Consider the following 13,690-nt stretch of genomic DNA (forward strand, 5'->3'; position numbering starts at 1 on the left):
TCAACAGAAATTGAAGTGATAGGATCTTGTGTGGAAAATAATGACTGCTCTATGGCCATTCCAGTCTTTGAAGTGTTTTGGAGAAGTGTTCTTCCGAAATTTCCATGGAAAATTGTCAGTTGGCCTACATTCTGGTTTGCGACACCAGTATAGTCTTGAACTCCCTCTGTTATGCACACTGAAGTTCTTTCTTCCTCTGATTACAATGTTCTCCATCTGTGCAATTTCTCCAGGGTTTCTTTCTCTATTAACAATGTTTCTCATTGAACTAGGTTTTATCTTTTCTTTTTGGTGCTTTCCTCATTTTCAAGCTGTAATGCCTTATCATTGTTCCATCCTCTATAAGTGATAAGTTAAGCATTCTGCACCACCACCTCTATTTTTCTTTATTGTAAATCTAGTCCATTTTATGTAACAGTCACCTTATGAAAATGTTGCATTTTTCCCTCATGAAATGTGAATTTTAATCCTGCCCAAGCAGTTCTTTATTTGTGTATACAAAGAAATGATATTTTTCTCTCCAAATTGTAGCATTAGGTGTACAGGCATTTCTGCAAAATTCAGGACCTTTGTGGTCCCACACGGTACATGTGCTGATATTCTTATAATAAATTGTTAAGTATTTTGTTAAACAGGGTTATGTCTTGGGACCTATTGCTGTTCTGCATCCATTATTTCCAGCTCGTCTGTGGTGAAGATGGTCTGGACTAGAATATGTACTTCCTTATAGAGGACCACAAGTGTTTCTGTTGTTTTATACTGTACATTATATATTTATTTCCCTCTATCTCCTCAGTCATACAATTCATGTCTGAGTATCATGATCTCATGTTTGCTTCTCTGTTCAGTAGAGTTTATCAGCACTCGCCATTGTGTGCGGTCTTCTGCTTTCTACATTGCCACCCAAAGAGGTACGTGAGTTGCATCTTAGATCTGGTATATAAATCTTATGAGATCTCTTCAGTGTGGCCTGATCCCATTTATTATTCCTGGGACAGCTAGGTTTTCAAGACTCTCTTCTCTCCTCTCAACATGTCCAAAGAACTGCAGGATTCTCTATCTAACAAAGAGTTGGAAGTCGCTTTGGGATGACAAGCTCTTTGATAATGGAGGAGTTAGATCTTCTCTTTGTCCAGGGTATTCTTAATATCCTCTGCCAACACTACATTTCAAATGCATCAATGTGATATTTTTTTTCTTTTGCCTTGACATTTGCCTCCCAATCCTAACAGTCGTGCAGGTCGCCTATAAGGTGTCAATTTAAAGATAAGAATTTAATAATGTTTCGTATTGAACTGAGTTCACAATTAAATTGAAATAAGGTATATAATGGTTCAACCTTTTCAATACAAGTAGAATTAGAAATGTAATGTTACATTCCTAGTTGATTACCGGTTTCGACCACTGTTCCAGGTCTTCATTAGCCAATCATTTAAATATAAAAACCAATGCACAGGAAAACAATAGGTGATGTATAAATCTTTCAATAGTTGCAATTCATGAAGCACTATAACATTTTAGGGATTAGCACTGCCTGGTGAAAGTTCCAAAAATCCTGAAGAAGTCGAGGATCAATCACATAAATGAAGCAAGGCACAAGTTCTTGGAGAGCAGCAAAACATACGTGCTGACTGGCACTGTGCTTCCAAATGTTTATGAAACTCGATGAAAAATAAATAGTTCAAGGATCAAGTTTGCAAACGCTGCTAGGTGAAAAATCGTACAATACAGTTTAGTATACTTGACGATGTACAGTTCAATAACTGTGAAACGTCTGAATGAGAAAGTCATGGTATTTCCTTCCATATGTGCACTGCTTCCTTGGCCCAAGGCAGGCTTGTAAAAACAAGATACACCTCCTGATAGTCTCCCCTTGGGTGTTGCTTCTGCTAACAAATGAAATGCATAATAGCTATTAATATCCACAGGTTCCAGAACAAATGTCTCGGTGAAACTTACTAGGTTTTGGTCCATTGCAGAGATCTCCAAGGTTTTCATCAGAGATGTTAGACCTTCAGCATTCCATAAGAGGCATTCCATTTCGCTGTTGCTGGATCACAAAGGGGCAAAAGATTATGTCTTCTGGCTAGAAGTGAAGGGCAAAATATATTCTCTTTACATGAATGGAACAAGAAATTTGAAGGCTTTATTAGGTCGTTTTATGTTTCTTATCATACATTCTGTGGCTCTTTCAACATCTTCTGTTTTGGTTTTGTTGTTCAGTTGTCCAACATAAATCCATTTATTTCTCTCAGCTGCTTTTAATTTGATTGTTATTTTTGGCCAAGGATTGTCATCCATGAGATTTGTTCTGCTTCTTGTTGTGTCTCTTGTTCTTTGATTTTCTCCTCCTGTACATCATGATACTGATGTACTTGGTGAACCAGCTTGTTTATCTTGTCTGTGTGACAGGTAGGTATAATATTGGATGACACTATTGCAGGTTTTTCTTGTATCAGCATGTTAGGTTCCTCATTCCTCTGAATTGTCTGTTTCTTATAATTGGTGATATTTTTTATTACCTTGGGAGAGAATGTCACATTGCCCAATTCTCTTGCTACTGCTTCTTTAAAATTTTCTACCAGTACTGTTTACAGGAGAAATGTTATGGGGTGTGATAGCCGAGTGAAATTTTCACTAGCTTTTTACTAAGGTTTCATGGTTTGAATCCCAGTCAATGCATGTGGAATTTAAAAAATAATAAGTCATGTACCTGTGGCTTGGATTTCATGTAAAACTACAAGTTTGCAAGTACTTGCTTTTGAAATGTACTTAGTCTATTCAAGTCAGTCTTTCACTACAGAGTCCTAGCTTCAATACCAGGGCTCTATGTAAAAATTATTGCCAAATATAGGAATAGCAGGAGAGGGGCCATTTTTTCCCTACTCAACAAGCCTCATCAGCAAAGTCAGCACAATCCTAAAACTTGGCACCTCTTCAGCCAGGCTACTTGAATAAGTTTAGTTTGTAGTTATACCTATTTTTTGTTCTACTTTCCAGTAATCTATAGATTCACCAAATCAAGATGTGGCAAACTCATCATCAAAAGGCTTCAGTCCAAAGACTGGTTTGCAGCAATTCTCTACTCTGCTCTATTTTCAGGCTTTTGTTTGTTTTTTCATATGTTGCGCATGCAGCATCTTTTATCTGCTGGTTGATGTGCTTCTATGTGGTGGTCTCCCTCCACAGTTCTTGCTGTCAACTTGCCCTTCAAATGCTGTTTTTAGCAAGCTTTCATGATGTAGTGTGTGTTCAATTAACTGCATTTGTCTCTTTACAGTGTTGTTCCACTAGCATTGTTTTCCTCAGCTCTCCTTAGCACTTCTTCCTTTGTTAACTTTCACATCCAGCTGATTTTTAGCATTTTCCTATAGCACCACGTTTCCAGTGCTTTCCTACATCTTTCTTAGGTTCCTATGATCCCGGTTTCACATCCATATATTGTCACACTCCAAACACATGTTTTTAATAATCTTTTCCTTGCTATCAATTTAATGTTTTTAGATGTATACAGATTTTTTCCATTTTGCTTGGTTTATTCTGCTGATCCAATTTCAGTTTTGCTTCTTCCATCTGTTGTGATTTTACTTCACAAGTAGGTCTACCAGTATGTGAATTGTTCAGCTTCTCCTAAGGCATATCCTTTCAGTGTAATGTTTGCAGACATGTCTTTTCTTGCAGCAAACTAAAATTTCAGTTTTATCATGACTGATTTGTAGGTTATATTGTTTTCCGAGAATGTCTTTCATACCTTCCAATGCCTTCACAAAATGTTCCTCATTCTCACCCAAAATTACAATGTCATCATTGTACCTACAGTAAAGCATTTCAATTTTCTGTCCATGAATATTTTTATCCCTAACCCCAAAGTCAATTTTCTCCTTTACTAAATACAGTCCATCTTCAATGTAGGTGAACCACTGTGTAATTTAATATTGTTTTTCGAGAATGTCTTTCATACCTTCCAATGCCTTCACAAGATGTTCCTCATTCTCATCCAAAATTACAATGTCATCATTGTACCTAAAACATTTCAATTTTCTGTCCATGAATATTTTTATCCCTAACCCCAAAGTCAATTTTCTCCTTTACTAAATTCAGTCCATCTTCAATGTAGGTGAACCACTGTGCATTTTAATAATGCTTACAATGGAATTATTATTTTCCATGAGAAACAATGGAATGTAAGACTAATCACACCACAAACCTTGCTATTTCCTCTGTTCTCTATTCTTTAACAATAGGGACAGTGCACAAGTTTGCAAAGTCCATTTTCAGATCTGTCTTCCATACAAAATTGTGTAAGGGACTTCAGTCTTCTCACACCGCATGACATGACATCTATCTCATTATTTTTCACATAACTTGCATATGCACTGAATGTCTGGTTGATGAAAATTCTTGTTCCTACACGTGTTGTGGTGAAAACTGTGCCCTGAGAAATGGTCCCATGAGATCATTGCATCCATGCAGAAGTAAATCCATATTTCCTTCTGCAGTTTGCTCATAATGGTCTGTCACTCCATATATCCTTCTGATTTTCACTCATAATGATCATTATTTCCTTGTATCCTAATGTACACGGGAGAAGCATTTGAAATCTCAATTCCTTGATGAAAGGGAGCTCTTTCGTTAAGGCATAAGCTAGGCATGAATTTTGACAGGCAAAGAACTCTTTTTAAGAATGTAGACTTAACATTCTTTAGCTCTGCAAGTTGTGCGCACTTCAGATGTGGCCATATGATCGCTAGATTGCATGAGACCACTGGGACCACTTTTAGGTGAGAGAGTATAGTCATTGTTTCAAGTGAGAGGGTTCTAATATGTCTTATGTCACTCATTGGTCTTATAGCAACATTTAATCTTTCCTGGATATGGTTTGTGAAGATGTTCGCTGGTGCCTGTAATGTGATTATGTGAACTGCAATCAGCCCTATTGCTACCTATGGTATCAAAAATATTTGGGTAAAACTATCTTTAGCCGATCTAAGAACTTTAGAAAAAATAAGGCAAGATACCTAAAGCGCACCTTTGAACATGTAGTCGATATTAGTGTACAAGCTCTGTAAAGAACCATTCTTTATTGAGGAGTTCAGATTCTGTCTACTGTTCCTATTCACTAGACAGAGTGCTCAATTATTTCAAGAAAGGAGGATGAAACGGGACCATATATGGCTTGAATTCTATGCGATAGATACTATGATAGAGCGGAAATGGACTGAAGCAAATTTCATCACGAAGTCATAAGAATGGTATCCATGGATTCCATCACAAATTATGTACGACGCAAAGATTTCACAAAGTGAATGACAATTGTGTGTGCTCCCTGTGTGTGGAAGAGTGTGACAGATATCACATTATAGGGTCTAAGCAAATTCATATAAACATTTATATCTGAGGAGTTTAATCAGGAGCCACTCACTGGTATTATTTTAACCAAGTTTCTCAAACCAGTACTTGACAGTCATAGACTCATTCTCTTTCAATTTGTTTCCTTCTGCCCATTCAGTCACTCTGTTAAAGGCTTGCTGAAGTTTTTTTTTTTTTTTTACAAGTTGTTTTACGTTGCACCGACACAGATAGGTCTTATGGCAACAATGGGATAGGAGAGGGCTAGGTGTGGGAAGGAAGCGGCCGTGGTCTTAATTAAGGTACAGCCCCAGGGCTGCTGACAGTGGGGTTCGAACCCACTATTTCCCGAATACCGGATACTGGCCACACTTAAGCAACTGCAGCTATCGAGTACATAAAATCAGCTTCATGGTCCGTATCGCACTTCAATAGATTCACAACTAAGTATTTATTTATTTTCCACCTAGTCGATACAATGATATTGCTTAAGGCAACTTAATGGTTAAAAGTGGTACATGTTTTGTATATCATCAACATCTTCAGCCACATAACACTGTTTAGATGAAAAATACATAAATTGACAGACACTTCCTCTAAAGCATTACTTTGTCAATTTATGTATTTTTCATTTAAACCATGTTATGTGGCTGAAGATGTTGATAATATACGAAACATGTACCACTTTTAACCATTAAGTTGCCTTAAGCAATCATTGTATCGACTAGGTGGAAAATAAATAAATACTTAGTTGTGAATCTGCAGCTATCGAGCTTGGTTGCTGAAAAATCATCTTGGCTGCTGATGGCCAACACCATTTCATCTGCATACATGTACAGCTTTACATATTCTAATATTGTTCTGACAACATGTGCTGTAGACACAGTAAATAGAAAGTTGCTCAGTGGATCCCCTTGAAGGACTCATGTCATTTGTTATACTGGGGTGAATCTTGTTATTGCAGATTTCCACATAGTTCTTGCCTAGTATGTTCCTTATTAGCCTGGCTACGCAGTTCTTTCCAGCTCACCAACTAGAATTTCTCTGTTGGTACTATAGTCTAGGAGTCTAGGAAGACTGCTTGTAATTTCCCACCTGGAAATGACAGGACATCTTCTATGTCTGACTGTAGGCATTGGATGGCTTGTGTTGTGGATCTGCCTCTTCTGAACCCAAACTGTTCTTCTGGAATGTGCCCTTCTATTACATTTGTCAGTCTTTAAGACTGGTAAGAATTTTGAACAATGTACATTCCAGAGCAATTCCCCTGTAAGAGTTGGGGTTGCTGGTGTCTCCTTTCCCTTTATAAGGCATTTTCATCATGCGGGAATAGTCCCTTGACATATTACCGAACGGGTTAACCGTGCGGTTAGAGCCGTGTACGTGTGAGCTTGCATTCAGGAGATAGTGGGTTCGAATCCCACTGTCGGCAGCCCTGAAGGTGGTTTCCCATCTTCCCACCAGAGAAATGCTGGAGCATGAGAGTAAGGAGATGATATGCTCGACTATGTGGCATGTTACATGTCATGACTGGTCCATATTGAAATGAATAATGATACAAAAGTTTATTGATAACACCTGTACTGCTTCCTTTATTATATTCTGTGTCACTTCTGTATTGCTTCTGTGTTATTCATGATAGCTTTTTCTCTTCAAGAAATTTGAATACTGCAGTTGATTTGTAGGGCAATTCATATCCCCTAATAGTATCAGTGTTTCATTTTGTATTGCCTCTATTACTTCTTGGCCTGTAAGATTTCTTTCTTAATCTGCTTACCCTCGGACTCAGCGAGGGATCCCACCTCTACCGCCTCAAGGGCAGAGCTTCAGACTCTGGGTCGGGGGGATACAACTGTGGAGGCCTCACCTGCTATGTTGGTGGGAAGACTGCAAGGGATAGACAAGGAAGCAGCCGGAAGCGACCGTAAGTTAGGAGGAAAAGTGGGAAACCACTTCAAGGATGGCACCTGGGAATCGAACCCACCTCTACTGAATTGACCTGACCTGACCCGGACCTCCGGGGGTGGCAGCTAATCACGCTAACCACTACACCACGGAGGCGGACTGTCTAGGACCTTGCTGTGCTAAAATATTTATTGTGTAGACTTTACTCGCTCTTCCCAATCTCATGAGGCTCTTCACGGATTTGAATGTAGAGGTTATCACAATGTCGTTTTGTTCGAAAAAGAACTATCTGGAAGCAATTTTGCGACAAGTCCTTCCATATCCCACGGTAAAATCGTTGACTATTCTTTCCTCGTGTTGCGCCTTAATGACACTTCTTACACATTTCACATTCATACTACATTTTGGCAAAACAAACTTAAATATTGTTTCCATTGACGCCCTACATCAGAAGGGGATGTAGCTCAGTGGTAGAGCGTTCGCTTTGCATGTGAAAGGCCCCGGGTTCGATCCCCGGCATCTCCATCTTTTTTTAAATAAAATTAGAGAAAGTTTCCTACACAATTGCGTGCCACATAACAATTTATAAAGCATTCCGGCTATTATTCTATACATTTCAAAATATTGCTAAATATACTTTATCTCTAGGCTGGAAGCAACTGAGCACTATGCCCGGCTAGCTCAGTCGGTAGAGCATGAGACTCTTAATCTCAGGGTCGTGGGTTCGAGCCCCACGTTGGGCGGTCAATTTTAATCATTATGTTCGGCTTTCGCACATCTTTGCTAGAATTCGTGTGTACTGTACTTGTGATTCTTATCAACTCTGCAAACAAAGATTGTAGAAGAAGTTGTATAACAATGACCGTCAATTGAATTTTAAACTTCGATGTTTTATATGCACGGAATGGTTGTATAAAAAAAAAAGATGGTTTATCATTTTCAACAGTAAGATAATTCGTTCATCTCACCTGTTGCCCGATATTAACTAACGTGTGGGAAATGCTATCTTGTTCTGAAAAGGTAACATTAATGAGCAAATAAACTTAAATTGACATGAACTGCATTTGTTAACATGAATATCATTATTGTACAAACATAAAAAACACGCTATTTCGTGAAATGCTATGTTAATAACAGACTCTGAATGTGGCGCCGTGGCTTAGTTGGTTAAAGCGCCTGTCTAGTAAACAGGAGATCGAGGGTTCGAATCCCTCCGGTGCCTTGCGGTATACATTTTTGATAATATATTTTACATTTGGTGGAATTCGGTATGCTAGGTTGAGTGAAGTTCACGCACAGTTTCAGTGGTAACAATAGCATATATACGTGGATTGTATGCACAAAAATGAAATTGTCATCTTACCTAACATTGCCCTTCCGAGAAGGAATACATCAATTTTTTTTTTACCATTTATCTTGCCTAAGACCTATCTGTGTCTGTGCGACATAAAACAAATAGCAAAAAAGTACCATTTATATTAAAAACTAGAACAATACATTAAAATTAAAAACAGTGTGACCCATAATATATAACAAAGATGCACTGCCACAGTTATTCGACGAGGTGGCCGAGTGGTTAAGGCGTTGGACTGCTAATCCAATGTGCTCTGCACGCGTGGGTTCGAATCCCATCCTCGTCGAGCAAATTTTTGATGACGATTCGTTGTTAGAATTATGAATTTAAGTTAAGGAAGATAATTACCGATGAATATTGTTTTCTCTATTTATCGTACTGTGTTCGCACCACTAGTTAGGAAGGTCAGTTTTTCACAGCAGTTACCTTGCGGCAGGACCTCAAAGATTAGCATAACGGTTTTACGTAGAAAAAAGTTCGTGAATGAAGAAAATCGTTTGTTATACTAACATTACTGCAGTTTGCCTTCGAGTGACCTAGTTACAGGAATTACAGGAATGGAAATATTTATCTTATGTGCTTTCTTTCTTAATCTGTTTACTCTCCAGGGTCGGTTTTTCCCTCGACTCAGCGAGGGATCCTACCTCTACCGCTTCAAGGGCAGTGTCCTGAAAGTGTGAGACTTTAGGTCGGGGATACAACTTGTGACGAGGACCAGTACCTCGCCCAGGCGGCCTCACCTGCTATGCTGAACAGGGGCCTGGTTGAGGGATGGGAAGATTTGAAGGGACAGGCAAGGAAGACGGAAGGGAGCGGCCGTGGATTAAAGTTAGGTACCATTCCGGCTTTAAGTTATTTAACATCGATAAAAATGACAAAAACATTAAATGTGTAATGAAATGGCAGGCTCCGTTGAGGATTCAAGGTGTGTCTTAGTCAATTGCCAACTGAGCCTCCGTGGCGCAATCGGCTAGCGCGTTCGGCTGTTAACCGAAAGGTTGGTGGTTCGAGCCCACCCGGGGGCGATTTTTTTTCTTCTTTCGATTACTTAGTTACTGTTCAGATCCCCAAATATGGAGTTGTTCCGACCCTTACTACATTGGTTTGATACCCGAAAGTGTTCATAAACTTGGAAAACAGTACCGTATTATATCATTTTTTTTCTATTCTAGTGTGATTATGATGGTCATTTTTATGCTTCATGTATCCTAATCTATAAACGGCCATTTCGTGTGTGATTAACGCTGGTCGTTGATGTATTTCTTTCTAGGTGATAACTGCAGGTTGGTGTGATTAGCTGCCACCCCGGGAGGCTCTGCCACGAAATTTGAAAAGTGGTACGAGGACTGGAACGGGGTCCACTCAGCCTCGGGAGGTCAACTGAGTAGAGGGGGATTCGATTCCCTCCTCAGCCATCCTCGAAGTGGTTTTCCATGGTTTCCCACTTCTCCTCCAGGCAAATGCCGGGATGGTACGTAACTTACCACGGCCTTCCCTCTTCCTTGTCTATCCCTTCCAATCTTCCCATTTTCCGACAAGGCACATGTTCAGCATAGCAGGTGTATCCCCCGACCCAAAGTCTCACACTCCAGGACACTGCCCTTGAGGCGGTAGAGGTGGGATCCCACGCTGAGTCCAGGGTAAAACCAACTCTGGAGGGTAAACATATTAAGAAGAAGAAGAAGATAACTGCGATAAATCAGTAGAGAACAACAATTAAGGCATTAATGCTTCTACATGAAGAGATCCTACAAAAAAAAGTGAAGAAAACTATATATATGTTGCAGTTTATATGCAACTTTGATGGAAGAAAAACTCCCAGGTCCCACCGAGATTTGAACTCGGATCGCTGGATTCAGAGTCCAGAGTGCTAACCATTACACCATGGGACCGCTGCGCTGTGAAGATGGTTCTAGTTACTTTTATTGCCTACCAATAAAATAAATAGAACTCTCGAATTATGAAGATTGGGCTGGGAACTACTAACTATTGTGTAGTACCGTTAGCTTTCATTTTCAACTCCAGATAAAAGTATTTCCCGTGCCGTGCTACTTGTACCGATCCCGTGACTGATGTGTCAGAAGCTTCTGTGCATTTCCCTTAATTCTAAATAAATAAGCTTCTTCTTCTTTATCTGTTTACCCTCGAGGGTCGGTTTTTCCCTCGGTCTCAGCGAGGGATCCCACCTCTACCGCCTCAAGGGTGGTGTCCTGGAGCTTCAGACACGGGGGAGGAGGACCAGTACTTCGCCCAGTTGGCCTCATTTGGTATGCTGAACAGGGGCCTTGCAGGGGGATAGACAAGGAAGAGGGAAGGAAGCGACTGTGGCCTTAAGTTAGGTACCATCCCTGCATTTGCCTGGAGGAGAAGTGGGAAATCACGGAAAACCACTTCCAGGATGGCTGAGGTGGGAATCGAACCCACCTCTACTCAGTTGACCTCCCGAAGCTGAATGGATCCCGTTCCAGCCCTCGTAGCATTTTTCAAATTCCGTGGCAGAGCCGGGAATCGAACCCGGGCCTCCGGGAGTGGCAGCTAATCACACTAACCACTACACCACAGAGGAAATAATATAATTGTATTAAATTAGCTTTTCGTTTTACCTTATAGTTGATATCGTGATCAAAGTGGCGGTATTAGATTATCGACGGTCCTCGCCCAGGCGGCCTCACTTGCTATGCTGAACAGGGGCTTGTGGGGGATGGGAAAATTGGAAGGGATGGACAAGGGAGCGGGGCCGTGGCCTTAAATTAGGTACCATCCCGGCATTTGCCGGAGGAGAAGCGGTAAACCACGGAAGGAGGCTGAGTGGACCCCGTTCCAGCCCTCGTACCACTTTTTCAAATTTGGTGGCAGAGCCGGGGAGGCAGGGAATTACTGTCGTCCATGAGAGTTGAAGAAGATTATTTAAATTTGCAATTGGTTTTACGTCACACCGACGCAGATAGGTCTTATGACGACGATGGCATAGGCTGAGTGGACCCCGTTCCAGCCCTCGTACCACTTTTCAAATTTCGTGGCAGAACCGGGAAGCGAACCCGGGCCTCTAGGGGGTGGCAGCTAATCACACTAACCACTACACCACAGAGGCGGACGTAGATAATAATCTCCAGTTAATTATTTTATTTTTCTCTCATAGATAATGTGAATGAAACCTCTGTTGGCTATGTGCAGTTTACAGTATGTCTCAAGGGACATTATGGCGGGGGGTGTCCCGTACGGTTCTTGTTGTTGCTATCTTATGACGGAGGGATGTGGTGGGGTGACGGATGATCGGAGGAAGAAAACCAATGTTTCGAGGGCTGTGAAGATGAAGTGAGTGTTGAGGCCGGAGTGGATTGTGTGGAAGTGTAAGTTTAATGTTTGATTTGCCGCTACTTGGAGTTCTTCGAAGACGAAGGGATCGTTAAAAGTGTGCTTGTTTAGGAGGGAAATGGTGATGAAACGGATTATTTCTAACGTTGGTGTTCGAAAGAGCAAATGGGGCAACGAGATATTGTCTCTTGACAGGAGGGAAAGGGCGGGCCTCGCATTTGCGGGAATAGGTGGGGTGAGGGATCTGACGAACCTACCGTAATATTGTGCTGCACCCCATGGGCGCCCGCAGGATCTTTTCCAGGGGGGGGGGGGCACATTAACAATTTTCTTGATTATAAAACCAATATAACGTCAGCAACATTAAATTGTTTACAGAAATTTCCAGTTATAACAGATGCTAGATGACTGTCAGTAAGTTCAGTTTATAAAATAATCTGGTATGATATTAAACAATTGAACATCAACATTTTTAGAATTCCAGGGGGGGGGGGGGCAAGTGCCTTGCTGGCGCCCATGGCTGCACCTATTATTTTGGTGAGTCTCTTAGCTGCATCTTCGCCGTTAAGTTTTATTACCATCCCATTAGATGTTGGACGTACAGTAGTATGTCGGCTACCTCTTTCCGTTGTATATTGAAGAGCAAGAGTGTTTTGAAAATTCGGTCTCAAGAACGGAATTGCTGGTTGGGATTTGGAAATAGAAGCAGATGGGTGCCGACAGTGAGCGAGGGTTGGTGATGGTTCGGCGAGATCTGGATTTATGGACGTCAGGTGGGGTGGTTCGGTCCTGGAGAGGCAGGGAATTGCTGTCGTCCATGGGAGTTGAAGAAGATTATTTCAATTTACGTCACACCGACTCGGATAGGTCTTATGGCGACGGTGGTATAGGAAAGGCTTAGGAGTGGGAAGGAAGCATTTGCCTGGTGTGAAGATAGGAAACCACGGAAAACCATCTTTAGGGCTGCCGGCAGTGGGGTTCTAACCCACTATCTCCCGGATGGAAGCTCACAGCTGTGCGTCCCTAACCACGCGGCCTACTCGCCCGGTATAGCCTATTTAAAAATAATGCCATCTCTGTATCATATTTAACAGTTTGTTCTTATTTATATCATCATCATCATCATCATCATCATCACAAATCGATTTAGTCATTTCTGCGTGTTATGACCCCACTGGTTTTGCTGGTTACATCTCTGCTGTAGCTTCGCCATCCGGGCGAAGGCACATTGGAAAGATAACCGGTGTTCACATGTCCTAACCATTTGGTTGCAGTTCTTCTCCGTAGTCTACTGCCCTCACTCAACCTTCCCTTCCATGAATACTCTAGATTTTCTCCAGGCTGTCGCGCAATGTGTTCTAGAACTGCAGGCGTTTTAAGGGGGGATGTAGCCGGTTGAGGTCAACATTTTAGAAAATTGTTTTTGTTGTTGTTGTTTTACGTCGCTTATTATGCATCTTCAATGTGTGAACATTTGAAAATGATGTAGGAACTGGAAGCTAATGTGAATAAATAATGTATCAGTGCGTAGATACAGTACTTCCATGCCACTTTTATGTCAAACAAGATTCGACACTTCATGTAATCTATACATACAATCCTATCACTTATTGAACCATTTCCATGGTCTATCTTACTCCAAACTTTCATTTTCTATGTTAGTACGCTTTCTTATCCCAGATGGCTCTAGTATCGCAAAATATGGCAAAACGCAAAATACTAATGAAAGTTTCAACAATTTAGTACAGAGCTCGATAGCTGCAGTCG

The 13,690-nt window shown here is 40.9% G+C and overlaps 6 non-coding genes across 6 annotated transcripts; 5 read left to right on the forward strand and 1 right to left on the reverse strand.

Moving 5' to 3' along the window:
* Positions 1-7,707: 7,707 nt before the first annotated feature.
* Positions 7,708-7,779, forward strand: TRNAA-UGC (transfer RNA alanine (anticodon UGC)). Its single transcript has one exon. It is a non-coding gene; the product is annotated as a tRNA-Ala (tRNA).
* Positions 7,780-7,924: 145 nt separating this feature from the next.
* TRNAK-CUU (transfer RNA lysine (anticodon CUU)) lies at positions 7,925-7,997 on the forward strand. The gene has a single exon. It is a non-coding gene; the product is annotated as a tRNA-Lys (tRNA).
* Positions 7,998-8,402: 405 nt separating this feature from the next.
* On the forward strand, positions 8,403-8,476 carry TRNAT-AGU (transfer RNA threonine (anticodon AGU)). The gene has a single exon. It is a non-coding gene; the product is annotated as a tRNA-Thr (tRNA).
* A 336-nt stretch (positions 8,477-8,812) lies between these two features.
* Positions 8,813-8,894, forward strand: TRNAS-GCU (transfer RNA serine (anticodon GCU)). Its single transcript has one exon. It is a non-coding gene; the product is annotated as a tRNA-Ser (tRNA).
* Positions 8,895-9,559: 665 nt separating this feature from the next.
* TRNAN-GUU (transfer RNA asparagine (anticodon GUU)) lies at positions 9,560-9,633 on the forward strand. The gene has a single exon. It is a non-coding gene; the product is annotated as a tRNA-Asn (tRNA).
* A 795-nt stretch (positions 9,634-10,428) lies between these two features.
* TRNAQ-CUG (transfer RNA glutamine (anticodon CUG)) lies at positions 10,429-10,500 on the reverse strand. Its single transcript has one exon. It is a non-coding gene; the product is annotated as a tRNA-Gln (tRNA).
* Positions 10,501-13,690: the final 3,190 nt, after the last annotated feature.

Source organism: Anabrus simplex, chromosome 3 (genome assembly GCF_040414725.1).
Source record: "Anabrus simplex isolate iqAnaSimp1 chromosome 3, ASM4041472v1, whole genome shotgun sequence".
In the NCBI taxonomy this organism is placed as follows: Eukaryota; Metazoa; Arthropoda; class Insecta; order Orthoptera; family Tettigoniidae; genus Anabrus; species Anabrus simplex.